We start from the raw sequence: 20,406 nt of genomic DNA, 5'->3' as shown, positions 1-20,406 counted from the left end.
TGTGGTTTTCTGTCATTCCTCCCACTACTCCAGACACACATTTTCAGTGTCAGACACTATAAATTACCTATTGTCCCCTGGTGACACCCTCTTCCCCTGCCACATCTCTGAGGCTCAGCATACAGGGTCCTCTGCCAGAACACACTTTAACCTTCTCTATCCACCCAGGCTCCATTCAGTCTTTAGGATCAGCCCCTGTGTGAAACTTACGGGTTCCTCTAAGGGCCTCTTTCTCCTAACTTGTTATCACACACTTTATGGATTGCTGTCAAAATAATTACTATTTTATTATATAGCATTTGTCTATTTGTTCTTTTTTCTTAAAGAAACTCTCCAAATTACATAAACCTCAGACCTCACAAAACTTGTTAGGGTCCATATTCTTTTTATGGCTTCGTACCCAAATCAGCTGACATTGTACTTGGAACACGCTTAATATACGTCTCTTGGATGTTAAATGAATTCATCAAATTAAAATTTTCATTTTGCTGGAAGAGAGAACTCAGTGTAACCTAGTAAAACCATGGGCTTTGGAGCTAGAGAAATATGAATTTGGGTCAGGGCTCTGTCACTTCCTAGCTATGAGATTTTGAGAAGTTTTGTTAGCCTTAGTTGTGCATAAGGCTAAAAACAGAACTTAACTCATAGAAATACTTTCAGCAATACTTTTGGTATTTTGATTGACATGAATTTAAAAGACTCAATACATGTTTCAACTTATTTATATTGGAAAAGGATAACCAAATAACTAAACATACCATATCAAATGTTTAGATTTATAGAATGGCTTTAAGTATCATAATATAAAATTTCTAATTAAAAACAGCAAACCCTATTATTTCTGCTAGACTATGACTTTCTCTTTGTTTTCTCATAGTTAATATCAAAAATAGAACTTTACATACCATAAAAATTTAATAAATATCAATTGCTGATTATGATAAGCTTAGAAATTAATAAAAAACTGTGAGCAAAAATGACTCATATAGGCTTATTCTGGTGTCAACCAATCCACATGCCATGTCTCACACGGACAATTCCATTGAACAGCAATTAGCATTTGTTCTGTGATGACTGTTTGTTTTTTACTTTCTACCACAACTAGTATTCCATTGACATACTCACTTAAACAAATTATTTTTCTCTAAACCTAGCAGCTTAATTTGTTAATATGTTTAGAACTGATCACTGGTTGCCCAAGAGTCCAAAAACATGAAACCAATGGGGTAACTGAGAACAGTTTCCAACCATCTCTGGTTATGGGTTATGTGTGTGCTGACACATTGATCCCCCCAGGCCTGGCAGTATAATCTAGGGTACTCTAAATTACCATTTCTATATGAACCTCGATATGAAAAGGATTGAGAAGCACTTATGTAGATAAAGGCCTAATTTACCACGAGTCAGTGGCAAGTTTTTACATTTCTGTCTGGTCCAGTTTGCCCCCTTAGAATATCTGCTGCCAAGACGTGTGTAAATGGTTGACCTTAATGGACATCTGACCTTTTTAGCATCTGAACTAGCACTGCTCATCTGTATGTAGCCAACTCTGTCTCCTGCATGCCTGCTTTCAACATCTAGATCCACTCATTGCTATCAATCTAGTCTCTCTTGAATGCTGCATCTGGAAATATTGAGCTCTTGGTAACCCCACCTCTACTTAAATATTCACGTTTACACAATTCAGACATTCTTTACCTGTACTTGTCCCGCAAGAAGATAACTTGGGTTGAGGTCAGTCCTCAAGAAGACTCAGTTATTCATTCACCATACCAGAAATAAGAAAAAGGAGGAATCTCTTAAAATTTACTCCACATGTATCATTTCCATACATTCCCCACATGTCCAGTAATTTATTCCACAAGCATTTTTTGACCACTGCCATGTGTCAAGTCCTGGGCAAGATTCTTAGTGTACAAAAAAATGAATAACATCCAGTCCCTGCCCCTGAGAAACATTTAAATCATTGAAGATGTCAATATATTAATATATATATACACACACAAATAACTATATTGCAATGGAAAAACAGACACCTGAGTGACTCGTGCTAATTACTTCCTTCAAGTGTTTTATAAGCTAACTGTGTATTTTCAAAAATCGGGTCACTGCTTCCAATGTTTACTTCCATTCTCTGTCTGGGAAAGTCTCAGGTGGGACAAGGGGGAATAAAGGAAGCAGCCAGCCCAGGTGTGGTGGCTCATGCCAATAATCCTAGCACTTTGGGAGACCAAGGTGGGAGGATCACTTGAGGCTAGGGGTTTGAGACCACTCTGAGAAACATAGTGAGACTCTGTCTCTACAAAATTAATAAATAAATAATAAAAAATTAGCCGAGTATTGTGGTGCACATCTGCAGTACTAGCTCCTTGGGAGGCAGAGACAGGAGGGTCACCTGACCCTGGAAGTTTGAAGCTTCAGTGAGCTATGATGGCATCACTGCAAACCAGGCATATCCCTAATAAAATCACCTCACTGACGCTACTGTCCCAGCTAAAAGATTGTGCCATTTCCCAAATTCTTTGCATGATGGATATCCTCTTATCTTAGATGATTTTAGTTGTTTTCTCATTTGACATGAGTCCTCCCCACTTCCCCAAACCCATCACCGAGGCAAGCTGCTCTTGCCTTTGTGCTTGATTGTGCCTGCATTGTATTGTAGCACTTACCATGAAATGTAATAGACCAGAAATAGGACCACAAATAGGAGCAAGGTGGGGATTTCTTTCAGAACTTGATTCTGAAAGTGGTATTTCTCCCTTTTGTGCCTAAAACTTTCATTCATTCATTCATTCATTCATTCATTCATTAAATTACTTGTATAAGTTATTCTTTGTAAGACAAATCAGTTTTAACTCACTTTCAAATGACATCTCCAAGAAAAACTTCAAAAGAAGGAATCATATGAGTCTGCTGAAATTATTTACAACTCAAAATAAAGGAAAACAAAGCCATGCTGTGGGTTTTGGGGTTGTATCTAAGCTAGGCATAGTAAACTAGCACAAAATTATTGAAACATAGTCCCTGTTCTCTTGGGACAAATGCCAGTTCCTCTTTTGAAAAAGAAAAGTCAGCTGTCAAATGCCCTAGCAACATGGCCATTCTTACTTCGGACAATTCTAGCAAAACAACACAAGCCAAAAAGGTTGAACTTATTTTAGACTCTATTTACCATAAAAATGAAATTTTCTGCTCCTTGGAAAACATCACACCAAAGATATTTTAGATTCATTGTCCAAGAGCTTAGTACACCCTAGTGTGTGGTGACCATGATTCTATGGCCAGGTGTGTCTTGAATATTTGTGGATCAGAAAAAAAAATTGGAAAAGATGCAAAAGAGAAAACTGCAATCTCAAACAATGGACACAAAGAAAAGCACAGATCTGGCTGCCTAGAAGATCTGGTGAAATAAATCAGCCCACCAGCCCGTGTGGTCTAACAAAACAGAAAGGATGCTATCGCTCACACAGCAGTTTTCACAAGGCCCCAGTTGGAAGCCATACAAAATTGTTCAACCAGGCAATTCCTGGCACAGTGACTGCATCCAGTGTTGATCATTTATTTAACATTTAGAGAGACCCCACAAAGTTCTGTTCAATGTGCTCAGGAGGAATAGGCGTGGAGGAAACCAAATAAATAGGCAGAAAAGTAGACAATTCGATGTAGCAGGAAAGTACTAGAATAGAGAGGTAAGGAGCAGGGCAGAAGCAACATAGAGGGAAACGACAACTAACTCTAGAGGCCCACGGAAAAGCTTAAAAAAAAAAGTGTAAGTTTTCTAAGCAGATTAAAGAGCATAAAAAGGCTGGTGTAAAGTTCAAGTTGCCTATAGCCTAGAAATGATGGCAGGTTCAACAGGAGAGATTTAAACCATGACAAAGCTTATAGTCGACCATTTGTGACTGATAATAACATAGATTCTGAGAATGGAGGCCCTGGTAGGGCCCTACCATGGAAATCAGATTTTATCTTATGGGAAATAAAAGTGAGCTAAGGGGGCCCAAGTAACAGTCCCGGCCTCTGCTCTGCTTTTCCTGTGGGAACTAACCTCCGTGCCTGGTCTGCATTGCTTACTCGCTTTCATATCAATTTGACCAAGAAAAGATACTGGCGGAAGACTGGAGAGTAAGATGCTGGAGAAAGTCATGTCCCATTGTCCTTCTGGCCCTGGGAGTGATAGGAGCTCCCTGCTTTTGCTAAATATCCTCTGTCTTGCCTCTCAGTTCTTCCATCACCTACTTAACCCAATTTCCTGAATGGCTTCTCCTCTGTTAGACACACCTGAATTGCTGTGCATTTTCCTGACTGGACAATGGGGGAATTGCTATAAAAGAGAATGTCAACACAAAAGAAGATGTACAAGAATTAATGACCATAGATATGGAGGTGAAGAAGAGAGTGGCAAGGAGGACAACTCTGAGATTTCAAACTAGTAATCCTGGGTAAGAAAAAGAATACTAGCAAATGCTTACTGAAAGTTAGAGTGCACCAGGAACCATTGTAAATGCTTTATGGTCAGTAACCCATGTAATCCTCACAACAACTATGTGAGGTAGAACCTTAATATTATACAGTTTTACAGATCAGAAAAACTGAGTCCTAGAGAGTTTATCTAACCATAGTCACAAATTACTAAATGACAGGCTAGTGGTCAATAACCTAGCATGAGGATGGAACAGAAGGATCAGACAATGAGCTTAGATCGGGATTTGTGCTGTACAAGGTATTTGCTGAAACCCAGATGTGGTGTAGTTGGAAATATAGTCTGTGCCTTGAGAGACAGATTAAGTCTGGAGATTTGAAGGTGTGAGTCACTGTTGTATAACTAAGTGTTGAAACTATAGAATGTCAGGTGGAAAACGACCAAAAAAAAAAAAAAAGATTTAAAACTTTGGCAGCGAATATTATTATTTTAATATATAAAGGAGGCAGATGAATTGCCCCATTCTCTCTAACACAGAGGCTATGGACAAGATGACCACCAATAAGATGCTTCACAAATTACCGTGCTAAACTTTTATGATATAATCCCCAAACTTCCCTGTTGCATCACTAACTTGTCGCCACTTAATAAATTAGATTGGGAGTTTCTTGGCAGCACTGACTATATATATTTCAAACAGTCAATCAAACAACAAGTATTTACTGAGCTTTTGGTAAATGGCTAAGTCATATATTAGGTTCTGTAAGGGATTTGAGAGAAGCCCAAGATATTCTCTCTTCCCCAAAGTACTTCACACAGGCAGATTTGTCTAATATCCTGTACCTCTACCCTGACTTCACGTGAAGCACTACACATACTTAGAGGCTCAGTAAACACCCATGGAATAGGTTTTTAATGACAAGGGAGTATTGAAATTCTCACACATTTTTACAATCTCAGTTTGACAATAATTTAGGGCACTTTAAAGATGTCTAATATTTCCCACATAGTTTGAAGGAACTTCTTTGTTGCCAAAGTGTGTAAGTCATAAGATGAGATCATTCATTTCACATGTATTGAACGTTCTATGCATTAAGACAGTGGAATAAATCCTGGGGATACAAAAAAAAAAAGGCAAAACGTGGCTCCTCCTCTATTGAGATCCCCAGAGAATGACACAGATTGGAAGCAATGATCATCAAGCAGGATATAAAGCACCGGAATGAGGCTATTCATTGGCTGCTGCCAGAAGCAGCTCCCCAAAGCAGCTCACTCAGCCTGGGAGGGTGTCAGGACACGCCTACGAGACAAGGGGCTAGGGCTGAGTCTTGGCAGACAATCAGAGTCAACTGCAGAAGAGAGTCAGGACATTCCAGATGGAGCGAAGCATCCTCAATGACATGGAAATGTCAGAGCACGTGGGACGTTCCGGGACGTGCGTAAGTCAGAACAGCTAGGAAGGAAGGAGAGTCTGTGGATGCCACACATGGAAACGTCTGGAAAGTTACAGAGAGGGCAGAGCAGAGGGGCTTTAATTATATCCCCACAGCGGTGAGAGGAGCCACTGACGGATTTTAATGAAGGGAATGAAGTGATCATATTTACCTCTAGGTGAAATCATTTCAACAGCGTATGGAGAATGTATTTGCTACTGGTTGTGGGCCGGGGCTGGGGGAGGAGTGGAATGTGAGACTCAGAGAGCATTTAGGAGGCAGTTACAGAAATCCAGGCGAGAAATTATGAGGGTAATGTCTTGCTCAAGTCAGCCAAGAGTCCTGCTCACAATGACCTTTGGTTTGGACGTGTAAACAGGAGGAATTTATTTTCTCTATCTTTCTTTTTTAATGATTATTATTTAATGTAGGTTATAACCCTTTCTGGAACAGTTCACTAAGACCCCCGGAAAGAGGCAGCCATTAAAATTAAGCTGAGTGAGATGGAAAGTGGGGCTGTAAAAACTCCGCCACAGCCACCTGGAAACAGAAAACATTAGGCCTGTGAGTCCTGGCAGGCTTCATGGGAAGGAACCGTGTACTTTCAGTAAAAACGAAGAGACCATGAACGGGATTCTTTTGATTTGGAGTTTTCTTTCTCATTTTTTTAATTTTGAAATTTTAACCCCAGAGTGAGAGGATATAGGAGAGTATGGAAAGGGTCAACGTTTGTCTTTCCTAATTCTTGTATTCAGTGAAAACAATTAATGGTGATGAAGTTGGGAAGAAATCTTCAAAACCAATAATGCTAAAGTATGAGTTTTGGAAAGGTAAAATCATGCATCTCAGGCAAACATGAAATGAACAAATGAAATGTCAAAGATTTTTTTATTTAACTCATTAATTAATGAGAGAACCAGTAAGATATAAAAACTGGCCCCAACGTCATTTGAGAAGCTCAGTATATGTAGGCAGTTTAATAGATTGATGGGTTAGATGCAAAATTAGTTAATGTGCAATAGGTCCATAAGCGTATGGGTTATATATTCTATCAGACAAGAATTATTTGCATCCTACTAAACAAAAATTTTCATGGTAATCTTCACTTCTAAAGAGTTGCAAAATAGACAATCAATACAAAGTCATGCCCAGCACTGCCCTTAAAGAACATCCCATAATTAGAGGACTTTTTCCAATTGTTGGATAATTTTTCTGACAACAGATAAGAGTTTTTGATGAGAATGGAACTTCACATCTAGCATGTAGAAAACTACTAACGGTAACAAAGTCTTATTGGTACATAAAGGATATCATGACATGCTTGTAGAAAAATGGGTTAAACATACGAGCTGACAAGCCAAAAAGAAAAAATAAAAATGATAAATAGGCATACTAAAACTGTTCACTCTCAAGAGGAATTTAAGAAATGCTAGTTAAAACAATAAGGTATCAATTTCTCCTAACAAGTTAATAAAAACAGGCTTAGATAATGATATCCAGCATTAGCAAGAGGAGAAACAAACAATTCCATTATTAGCATATGGGAATATAAACCGAGAACAGCTCTGTGGACCTGAGGCTCATACTCCAGTCCTTCAGGCTCTTGTCCATTGTATGTTGTACACGCTTGCACAAGAGTAGAAATATGGCAGAGACAGAACCCAGAGAACCTCCATCTGTGCTCCACAAACTGCAGCTTATACTAGGACCACCAGTGTATTGCTCCCATGTCTAGTAAAGCAGAGTGGTCCCCAAAACTTCCAATAAAAATAAATCTCCAGTCATATCACTCCGGGGGAGCCACTGTTAAAAAAGACAGCAGAAGGGGCATGGTTTGCCATGTTTTGAAGTCAGGTGGTAGTGCTATTCCTTGGTGTCCTTCATTCTTTGTTTTGTGCCCTTTTGCCTTATTGCAGCCTCCTCTCCAATTCTATCTTCCCTTTCTCCTCTCCCTACTACACACACACACACACACACACACACACACACACATGCATACACATCACAGACCTGGTAAACTCATTCATATAAACCTTCCTGATTCGTGTTACTACTTGCAAGGGTGCTTCCATTTCAAAAGAAAATTTCCATTTAACCAATACTTGGGCAATATATAACACATATCTTTGATGATAGAATTCCAAACCTTTGGAAGTGGAAGGAAAAAAAATCAGACTGAGAGTGGAAATAAATGCTTTGAAGACCAAGCACATAAGTGGTGTACTTTCAGAAATTCAGGGCATAGTTAAGAAATGCAAAATTAAGCCAGGCATGCTGGCACACACCTGTAGTCCCAGCCACTTAAGAGGCTAAGGAGAGAAGAAAGCTTGAGGCCAGGAGTCCAAGGCTAGCCTGAGCAACACAGTGGGGCCCTGTCTATAAAATGAAATGAAATGCAAAATTGTATTCCTGTCTTTGGGAGGCCTTATTTATGTATGGGTCCCGGCAGATAATAATGTTGTCTAAGGAGTGAGATGTGCACCATCTGGGGGATGGTCATGCTGGAAACTCAGACTTGTGGGGGGGGGGCATTTATTGAAACCTTAAAATCTGTTCCCCCATAATATGCCGAAATAAAAAAAAAATGAAAAAAAAATAATGTTTTCATGAACAAATTGTGAAACAACTTATCTCAGGAAAAATGCCCTCCTTTAAGCATAGTGACCCAGGGAAGAACTTTTTATTTTCCCATTACCGCATTGAGTACTGAGGATACCCAGTTGAATCCTTTGAATTTAGAATGCTGGGAAATCTAGAAATATCTATAAACTTAAAATAATGATAATAATATGCATAAAAACCCAACATTTATCGAGTTCATACTGTGTTCTGAAAATGCTAAATAACTTTATAAACACTAATTCATTCCCTCTTGGACCAAAGAGCAGCAACACTGTGAAGCCTACACTATCACTCTTATCATTACATGGAAGAGGAAACTGAAACACAGAGACCTTGCTCAAGGTCACACGGCTGCTAAATGGCAACATACTTTATAATTAAGAATAGAAATCTATCTCTAGTGTTATACTACTATAGTTGAACTCCCAGGAAAGACATCCTGGAATTTGCTTTGAGACCTAAACTTAACATTCTTTTGAGTTTAGTACCATAGGTGGGAAGCACTGGGCCAAGAACTGGAAAAACAGGGATACAATAGAAGCCCCTGGATCTATATGTTATTAGTGTCATTGACAGGAACGTGCCACTTCATTACAAACCTCCAGCCCCTTCCACCATACCATCCACCTGCTTTCTTAGCCAGGGCCCAGATAGCACAGCATATCCAGGCACAGCAGAGATGAGCCTTGAGGCTGGAAAGAGCTGGTGGGGTGAGGAATTGCATGGCCAAGGAGTAGGCCAAGAAAAGGAGGTGGGGTCATGACTCTTGTCCAACAGGTAGAGGGAGGTGTTCCAGTCTGGGGGATACAAGGAAATCTGCAGAGAACAATGCTACAGCAAACGTGACAGATAGATTCATAATTCAGACGGAAGCATTTCTACTTCCCTTTGCCTTCTCACCGAAGCAGTTGTGCAAATACATTGCCATAGCTGCGTTTACTTTTGTCTGCTCTTTGCCAACAACTGCAGCTTAGGAGTGAGTACTCTGGCTGCAGTGACAGTGCCCAGGGCCACTCTTTGCAAGCGCATGCATAGCATCACCTCTGAGCTGTCTCTGCCCCTCGGCAGTGCCAGGCATAGCTGAAGAGTACAAACACCAACAGTCTTGTCCCCGGGCTCTCCAGAGGCAGCATCTGAAAAGTGTGATCCAGTGGCTGGAAAGCCTCCCCTTGGCATCCCAGGAGACTCCCCAGCAGGAAACTGTGGCCCTCTGACAAGTCAGATGACTGCCAGACGTCTGGGAGTGGGGAGAACCAGATACTGTTTACTCTTTCAGACTGGACAGGGGGAAATTCTGATTCATTGGCATATAGGCTTTGAAAAGAGAGGACCAGTTGTGGTGGTTGATGCTTCCTCCTGGTGTTCTGTAGTCGTAAATAGTTTTATTTCTAGAATTAGGAATCTTATTAAGAAAAACACACACACAGACACACACTCTCAAGTCACATGGATTTCCATGAACTCCAAAATCCTGGAAGAATAATGTGTACAAGAAGAGCATTGAATCTTGCTTCTCTTCCAGAAAGAGAGAGAGAGAGAGAAAAAGAGAGAGAATCTTTTCGGGGGCAGCTTACTACAATTTTTCAAGAAAACAGCTAGCTTAGCCTGTTGAATGTCTTAATTCTTAAAGGTTTTGACAGTTAAGGAAAAAGTGAAAGGAAGAGACAGAGACATGGAGTGATTTTACAAATGTGTTTTCATTCCAATCAGATTAAAAGAGATATCATTATTTTCATAGTATCTAAACAAATGCAAGTTTAATTTCTATGAAGCGTTGTTCGTTTGTTTACCTTATTCATCAAATGCTAAATGAGGTGAGAGATAATTAGGATACCACAGAGAGATTCTTGGTCAACAACAAAAACAACAACAACAAAGAAATTCTGATCTCCTGGAGTGGAGATATTTTAGACTCTTTAAAAATAAAGAAATAAAAATAAAGAAAAATAAATCATCGAGGAAAAAAGAGAGCATCATCCATTCTGAGTGATTTAGATATTCATTTGAAACAGAGTTTCTCTTCAGATATACTTCAAAGTTTTTATTCTACGATTCCAAGTCTCCTATTACCTGTTCACTTGTCTGTTTCTTTCCCTATAGCAAAGCTTTATACCTTCTAGGATTTTTTGTTATTATGTCTACATCAAAACTATTACTCTACATAGCGGAATAACCTCACATTTCACATCTACCAAGGTATTTTCCCCTTTATTTATAATACATAATTATCTCCCTGCAGTTTCTTTTCTCTGCGTTTTCTGTGAACTTGCCAGAAGGAAGGAGAAAGAAGCATTGGCTTCCTTGAAGCTTAGTAGCCTATGAATTCTTGATTTAATACAAAGTGGCCATGATAACTTGATTTAAAACAAAGTGGCCATGATAACTAGTTTTGCTTTGTTTTGCTTTTTCATTCTTTACATTCCCACGTCCCTTAAATGAAGAGACCTCAGGTTAGGCAGGTAATATAAAACCTTAAGCTCTTCTATAGGACAGTCAAGAAATGCAACTAGGGGTGGTGGTAAAGACTCTTAAATAGCTTATGAAAATCAATAAAACTTCAGACCACATATTATACTAATATTATACATATTATACTAATATTTAAAATCACTTTCAAAATCAAAAATTTTATACTAAATGCTGTTTTTCCGGAGTTATCATAGACAAAAGTGTTCTAATTAATAAGATGTGCAAGTTAAAAGAAATTGTCTTATATACTATATGGATACCTGATTTTCAGGAAATTATAATACAATGAAATTCTCTTAATATCCAAACTGTGCTGAAAATTTAATTATCATTATTATTGTTGTTGTTGTTGTTGTTGCAAAGGCAATAATACTTTTGGGATCTTGTGGCATTTCAAAGTTATTATTACGAATTTTAGTTACCATCTCTCTGGCTAGTAGGTAGAGTACCATTTTGTCAGTCGGAACACCAGAGTTTTCGAGCTATCTTGCCCAAAGAGCAATATGATCTACATAAACCATTGCTCTGGGCCTTCCTTTCCTGAGTTATAAAACAAGTTGATTAGGCTAGATGAGTCTTAGGGCCACTTTAGCTCTAACAGTCTACGTCTATGTTATCACATACTGCGAAAGGTGGTGGTTTATTGGAATGTATTTGGAATTAAAGTAAACTTTATCTAAATTAACATTATCTATGTTAATATTTTACTTTAATTCCAAAGATCATAAACATGCAAGCTCTTAAAAGTTAGTCATTAACAATAATGGTAGAAAAACATTTAGGTATTTGAAAAACAGCATGCTTTTTTTAATCAAAGACTATGTCTACACAGTATCCAGACTTCTGTTTAGAAAATAAATATAGAAATATTCTATACAACATCACGTATTTCTTAATATATTCACAGTTGTGAATTAAATTTACCAAAATCCATGAAAAACTGGATTAAAAGCATGTTATTGAGAGACACTGTTATGATCATCCATGGAGAGCTAGGAAGTCAGTCCAGACAGCCATTCAGACAAGCTGTGACATTGAACAAAAGACCAGCACTTGTCAAACCTGAAGAGGACACTAGAGATAACCACACCCAGCCCTGCCTTCAACAGACTTGGTGGCTAAAGTCTAAAAAGGTAGTTTTATTTCTAGGATTAGCAATCTTAATAAAAAATAGTTTTCATGTATTTTATTTAATAAATAAATAGCAAGCACTTCTAGTGTTTTACAAATAGTAAATCATGCCATGTGCAGTGGTTCACTCCTATAATCCTAGCTCTTTTGGAGGCCAAAGCAGAAGGATAGCTTGAGCCCAGGAGTTCAAGACCAGCCTGGGCAACATAGTGAGACCCTGTATCTGCAAAAATTTTTTTGAAATTTAGCCTGGCGTGGTGGCATGTGTCCTAGCCACTTGAGAAGGTGAGGTAGGAGGACTGCTTGAGGCTGCAGTGAGCTATGATCTCAACATTGCACTCTAGCCTGTGTGATAGAGCAAGACCCTGTCTCCAAACAAACAAAAAGGAAATCATTCTTACTTCAAATCTATAAACAGTATTGCCATTTCTCCATTTTACAATGAGAAAACTGAGGCACAGAAAGTTGAAGCAACTGTCCAAGGTCACATAGCTAGAAAGTGGCTTAGCCAGGACCTGAACCCCATACTAGAGTTTAGCTTATGATCATGGGTAATATATTTTCATAAATATAAAATAAGAGTCTGCAGTAAGTTCCCAATATCCCTCAACATCAAGAGGTTAAGAAAATGCCAGAAAGCCTCTGGTGGCCATAACCTTTGCTGGGAAGTGAAAACAGACATTAGCTGACTGAGTGTCTGAATTGAATGTTATTAACCAAAAGACAGAGTGGGTTAATCAAATGAGTACCACCATCTTAAAAACATCATGTACTATAAAAGAGAATTTATTGCAATGATGCAAAAGATAATTTTTAAATAAGAAAAAACAACGAGACAGAAAGAATTACTCTAGCAGGGCAAGAAAGAGCAGAACAGACATTAATATAATTGTTTCTGGAAATGAATTTTTTTTTAAATCCCAGAGTTGATCGTGCAAGAGACAGCACAAAAAATAAAGGCAAAAGTGGTGTAAGTTTACATCAGAAAGAGCACCAAATGAGAGAAGGGCCACAGAAGAACTTCCAGTTCTGCCTCTTCTTATAACAGTGGGTCCTTACACAAGTCACCTGAGCCCTCTCCTCTGGACCTGTGTCTTCAAAGCTGTATATTCTGAGGACAATGGTATTTATACTACTTCCAACAAAGGCTATTCTGAAGCTCTAGTCCTCATTGACAATTACTTGATCAATGAAAGTTTTATACAAATATGAGATGATTCTATTAATAGAATACACATTTTCCCCAGGCTAAACCAGCTTCTAAATACCTAAAGATGTTGGATCATAGCAAAACAGCTATTACCTTTAGCTAAACTGACAAGATATTCTACCTTATTCTAGCCTGTTTTCCTGCCCCTTAAGGGGATGTAAAGCTTAGGTGTGACCGCCAAGCTTCCATCTTCCCCACACCTACCTCCTACTCTTCAGTACACTGCAATATTGCCTTAGCTACTATTGCTACCAGAAGCCAAGTTTCCATGCTGCTCTGCTACTTAAAAACCCAACCCAGCCCTGAGATTTTCACTGCTCTAGGTTCTGGGCAGGGAGGTGTTCTCATCAGCATGGGCCACAGCAGGGCTCTTCCTCAGAGTCTCCTCAGCTCCACACAAACTCCACTCATTTGCTGAGACTCACTTTTTCCTCACTCCACTCTTTGTTGTACTGCCTCTCCCAATATTCACTAGTGGGTCTTTTTTTTCACATGAGGTTGACAAACATCCCTTTTCCATCTGCATGCTGCTACGTGACAATCTTAATCATGTCAACATCTTGTGAAAGGATCCTCTCCAATCTCCCATCCTAAGATACCCCTCATACACCTTCATCAAGCCATTCTCTTATTTTCCTAACACTGATAAAGCCATTTCAATGTTAAACTATTTAGTTCATGACAAATAATCATACACTTTTATGACTACATTATTCAAAGTAATTGTCCAAAGAGCCTGAATTTGCTAGTATATCAATTTAATTTTATAGCATATTTGTATAATGATTTATAATAAAAATCAAGAATTCTTAAATATATGATTTCATTTTAATAACATAAAATTTTCAAAACATAAGTATTATTCACCCTGTTTTACCCTTGAAGAATGTAATATCCAGAGAAGTTACATGAAAATCTCCTCTCCCACATCAAATACATAAAAATTCCCCTCTCCCCAAATGCAGCAAGGATAATTAAATACAGAGCCAAACTTGATAAGATGAAACTTTCCAGGTGTCTAAAAGATGAGAAAATTTCTTGATTTTCTTAAATCAAAGAACTAAGTTTTACTAATGCTGACAAGCTCACAGGGAAAGCTACAGTTTTAATGCCCATACAGAAGAAGAGTCCAGGAGTCTTTCCCCGACAAGACAAGAGGAGAAGGTGAACAGCAAGGAAGTTAAGAATCCACTTGGCACTATCAATGGAAAATATATGAGAATTGGATATCCAGGATTGTATAGTATGTGGATGTGAGCTTCACGTACCCACATGGTTAGAGTTATTCATAATTGAGAAATTAATTTGAAGACTGGAGTGAGTCCAGGGAAATCAAAGGGCACCTACAGAATATTGAACATCAAAATATTCCCACAACCCAGAACTTCAGCAGAAAGTATTTTGTGTTGAATATTATAAGTAAGACAATTATAAATCTTATGATCAAATGAACCAACATTCAGGAGAGACAGCAGATATTTGCTATGAGAGGGAAAATCTTCACACTATCAACCAGAGATGTTAGAATAACCTGAATGAATTATAAGTATTTCTAAAATGTTCACAAATAGAAAAGAATGAATGTAATATAAAGTATAAAAGGGGTATTTTTAAAAAGAAAATTAAGGTGGATTTGAAAAATAAGAATTCTAGAAATAGTCATTGATATGAAAAACTCAGGCCCGGCACGGTGGCTCACATCTGTAATCCTAGCACTCTGGGAGGCTGAGGCGGGTTGATTGCTCGAGGTCAGGAGTTCGAAACCAGCATGAGCAAGAGCGAGACCCTGTCTCTACTATAAATAGAAAGAAATTAATTGGCCAACTAATATATATAGAAAAAATTAGCGGGGCATGGTGGCGCATGCCTGTAGTCCCAGCTACTCAGGAGACTGAGGCAGCAGGATTACTTGAGCCCAGCAGTTTGAGGTTGCTGTGAGCTAGGCTTATGCCACGGCACTCACTCCAGCCTGGACAACAAAGCAAGACTCTGCCTCAAAAAAAAAAAAAAAAAAAAAGAAAAAGAAAGAAAGAAAAAAAGAAAAATAACTATGTGTATGGCTAAATAACTACTAGATACAGCTGAAGATAGAATTATTAAATTAAAAGACAAATCTAAGGGAATCACATAGAAATTCAGTAAGAAAAATATAATGGGCTAGAAAGTATAAAAGAGAAGTTAAGAAACAAAGAAGAAAACAATGAAACTTTGTTTTTTTGGTCTGAGTTTCAAAAGGAAAGAAAAAAGAGAATAAAGAAATGAATAAGGAAATTTTAAAATTCTTGAAACAAATGAAAATGGAAACACAAGATACCAAAACCCATGGGATACAGTAAAAGCTATACTGAGAGGAAAACATATAACAGTAGATGCCTATATCAGAAAAATAGAAAAGCTTCAAATAAACAAACTAATGATCAAGCGGGCTTCATCCCAAGGATGCAAGGAAGGTTCAACATACACATTCAATAAATGTGATATATCATATCAACAGAATAAAGGACCAAAATCATGTGATATTTCAACTCATAACAAAATATAATCAATAAAATTTAACATTCCTTCATATAAAAACTCTCAAAAAACTGGGTATAGATGGAACATACCTCAATACTTATAAAATCTATTAATTTATATGACAAACCCACAGCTAGTATTATACCAAACATGGAAAAACCGAAAGCCTTTCCTCTAAGATCTGGAGCAAGACAAGGATGCCCACTTTCACCACTGTTATTCAACATAGTACTAGGAGTCCTAGCTGGAGCAGTTAGAACAGAGAAAAAAATAGAAAGATAAAAGGCATCCAAATTGGAAAGGAAGAAAGTCAAATTATCCTTGTTTGTAGATGATATGATATTATATTTAGAAAAACCTGAAGACCGCAATAAAGTTTCAGGATACAAAATCAGCATACTAAAATCAGTAGCATTTCTATATGCCAAGAGTAAACAATCTGAAAAAGAAATCGAGAAAGTAATTTCATTTACAATAGCTACAAATAATTTAAAATGCAAGGAATAAACTCAACCAAAGAACTAAAAGATCTCTATAATGAAAACTAGCTATAAGAGATTGATAAAAGAAATCAAAGAGGATACAAAAAAATGGAAATATATTGCACTTTCAGGGATTGGAAGGATTAACATTGTTAAAATTTTCATACTACCCAGAGCAATCTACAGATTCAATGAAATCTCAATTAAACTACCAATGACATTCTTCACAGAAATAGAAAACAATAATCCTAAAATTTATATGGAAATGCAAAGATCCAGAATAAATACAGCTATCCTGAGCAAAAAAGAACAAAACTAGAGGAATAATATTACCCAACTTCAAATTATACTACAAAGCTGTAGTAACCAAAACATCATGGTACTGACATAAGAACAGACACATAGACCAATGGGACAGAATAGAAAATCCAGAAATGAATCCATGCATTTATAGTCAACTAATTATTGACAAAAGCACCAAGAATGTACATAGGGAAAGGACAGTCTCCTTAATAAATGGTGCTGGGAAAACTAGATATCCATATGAAACTAGACCCTTGACTCTTGCCATATATAAAAATCAAACCAAAATGGATTCACACTTAAATCTAAGAACTGAAACTATGAAATTACTAGAAGAAAATATTGGGGAAACACTTTAGGACATTGGTCTAGGCAAAGATTTCTTGAGTAATAACCTCAAAAGTACCAGCAACTAAAGCAAAAATGGAAAAAAGGGATCACATAAAGCTAAAAAACTTTTGCACAGCAAAGGAAACCATCAACAAAGTGAAGAGAAAACTCACAGAATGGGAGAAAATATTTGCAAACTGACAAATACTGTCATAACTAGAATATGCAAGGAGCTCAAACCAACTCAAGTAACAAGTCAAATAATCTTATTTAAAAATGGGAAAAAGATCTGAATAGACATTTCTCAAAAGAATACATACAAATGGCCAAAAGGTAAATGAAAAAATGTTCAATCACTAATCAAATCAGAGAAATGCAAATCAAAGCTGCAATGAAATATCATCTCACCCTAGTTAAAATGGCTTTTATCAAAAAGACAGCCAATAACAAATGCTGGTAAGGATGTGGAGAAAGGGGAACCCTCATACACAGTTGGTGAGAATGTAAATTAGTGCAACCACTATGGCAAACAGTATAGAGATTCCTCAAAAGATTAAAATTGAACTATCATACAATTCAGCAATACCACTATCGGGTATATACATATATCCAACAGAAAGGAAATCAGTCAATAATAGGAATATAAATCAATAATAGGATATATTTTAGCAAAAAGAAAATTAAATCTGGAAAAAAAGAGTAGGAAAACATGATGTGCAAGAAAGCAAAGAAATTGGTAAGCATATTGTTAAATATAAAAATGTTTAGTATCTGTTAAGAAAATAATAATGATCAATAGATTGGTCATTAATCCCTTGAGAAAGAATTAAAATAAACATGGAACTAAAATTTTAGGCCACAATAACATGAAAGAGTTAAGCTGTCCTCAAGCCCCTGTATTGTTTACAAATAGATAAAGATATTGGTTACCTTTAAACTTTGTTAATTCCACATGTTAAAAATGTGAAGGCATGAATGTACCCAAACGTATATAGGTGGTCCCTGATGTAATGATGGTTTGACTTACGATTTTTTGACTTTACGGTGAGGCAAAAGTGATACACATCCAGCAGAAATCATATTTTAAGTACCCATACAACCATTCTGTGTTTCACTTTCAGTATTCAATAAATTACATGGCTCTGCATTAGATGATTTTGCCCAACTATAGGCTAATGTAAGTGTTTTGAGCACATTTAAGGTGAGCTAAGCTGAGCTAAGATGTTTGGTAGGTTAGGTGTATTAAATGCATTTTCGACTTCATATTTTCAACTTACAATGGGTTAATCAGATGTAACCCCATCATAAGTCAAGAAGCATCTATGTATCCATTCTACTGTTGATAAACATTTAGGTTGTTTCCAATTTGGGCATATCATGAATAATATATTGCTATGAACATTCTTGTGCATGACTTTGGGTGAACATATAATACTGTATGTTTGTGGAATTGAGTTCAATACAGCAATTCACAACAACATAGATTTAATCTCAAAAGAAGGAATATATACTCGATGATCCCATTTTTTAAAAAGGGCTAAAACTAGTAAAACTAGTTTATTGGTTTGCTAGAAGTCATGATAGTGCTTACCTTTGGAGAGGAGGAAAGGGACAGTGACAAGGAGAGATGTCAGGGGAGCTTCTGGAGTACAAAATATTCTATTTTTTGTATCTGGGTGGTGGTTATATGAATGTTAGTTACATGGCCCTATCTATTTTATGACAATTCATGTAACTGCATAACTATGAGGTGCATTTTTCTGTATGTAAGTTATATATAGTTCTATTAAAAATAGTTTATTTTTAATGTAAGGTTATCACTAAAATAATATAAATAGATTCTATAACTTTAAAACCCAGTAGTGGGGGAAAAGGAATAAAAAATATGACTAGACAACAGAAGGTAGGAAAGAAGAAATATAAATAAATTTTCAAAAAAGACAATAATGTGGCACAAATAGTTCAAGTAGATCAAGAATCACAGAAATGTGAATGGATCACCTATCTCCTAAAAGACAGAAAGTGGTGCAATTGATTTTAAGAAACTAGTTAAACGCAGTTTACAAGGCACACAGTTAAGTTGCAAAGAATGGCTCAACATGAAGGATAAGACATATTAGTTTTCTTTGCTGCTGTAACAAATTACCATACACTCAGTGGCTTAAAACAAAACAAATGTATTATCTTACAGTTCTGCAGGTTAGAAGCCCAATATGGGTCTCCCTGAGCTAAAATCAATGTGTCAGCAAAACTGCATTCCTTTCTCTAGGCTCCTTGCCTTCTCCGGCTTCTAGAGGCAGCCCACATTTCTTGACTTGGGACCCTCATTTCCCCGTATTCAACATCAGCACCATGGGTTGAATCCTCCTCATATTGTACAATTCTGAACTTGCATCTGTCATGACATTTATTTTTCTACCTCTCTTCTTCTACCTTCCTCTTCTATTTTTAAGGGTCCTTGTGATTATATTACTCAGGATACCCTCTCTGTTTTAAGGGCCATCCTTAATTCTATCTGCTACCTTAATTTTCCTTTGCCATGTAATGTGATATATATACAGGACATCTTTGGGAAGTCTTTATTCTGCCTGCCACAGATATATTTAGGAAATAGTCACCAAAGAAAGCTGGTATAGTAATAGTAATATCTGGAAAAATAGTATTTATTTATTTAGTTATTTAATTTAATTTAATTTAATTTATTTATTTATTTTAGAGACAGAGTCTCACTTTGTTGCCCAGGCTAGAGTGAGTGCTGTGGCATCAGCCTAGCTCACAGCAACCTCAATCTCCTGGGCTCAACCGATCCTACTGCCTCAGCCTCCCGAGTAGTTGGGACTATAGGCATGCGCCACCATGCCCTGCTAATTTTTTTTTGTATGTATATTTTTAGTTGGCCAATTAATTTCTTTCTATTCTTAGTAGAGACGGGGTCTTGCACTTGCTCAGGCTGGTTTCAAACTCCTGACCTTGAGCAATCTGCCCGCCTCGGCCTCCCAGAGTGCTAGGATTACAGGCTTGAGCCATCACGCCCGGCCGAAAAATAGTATTTAAATCAAAATATATTCGTAGGGAAAAAGGAGAAACTACAAAATGATAAAATCTACCAGGACGATATATAATGTGATTGTGCAATAAACATTAAAGCTGAGACTTGGACCTGAGTTTGTGTCTGCTGGGCCAATGTTCCTACCAACAAAAACTTCTAAAGAACACAGATCAATAAAAGCTTCTACTTGAAGACCACTGTGCAAGTGCTGGTAAATTTCTTGCCCCAAAAGAAAATAATAAGTATGACTTAGACCACAGGGCTGTTGTAAGAAATACCTTAGTATTGAGACACACTGCAGCTATCATATAAATGTTAAATAAAAATAATGTTTCCTGTATTCTTACTAGGGTTGGGCAAATCCAGATGTATATTATGCTTTTCACATACTTCAAAATATTTTCAAATGTTTTGGTTTGGGTTCAATAAAAACCTCA

The sequence above is a fragment of the Microcebus murinus genome, chromosome 2 (genome assembly GCF_040939455.1).
Source record: "Microcebus murinus isolate Inina chromosome 2, M.murinus_Inina_mat1.0, whole genome shotgun sequence".
Taxonomy (NCBI): domain Eukaryota; kingdom Metazoa; phylum Chordata; class Mammalia; order Primates; family Cheirogaleidae; genus Microcebus; species Microcebus murinus.
Note: the sequence above shows the minus strand (reverse complement) of the source record.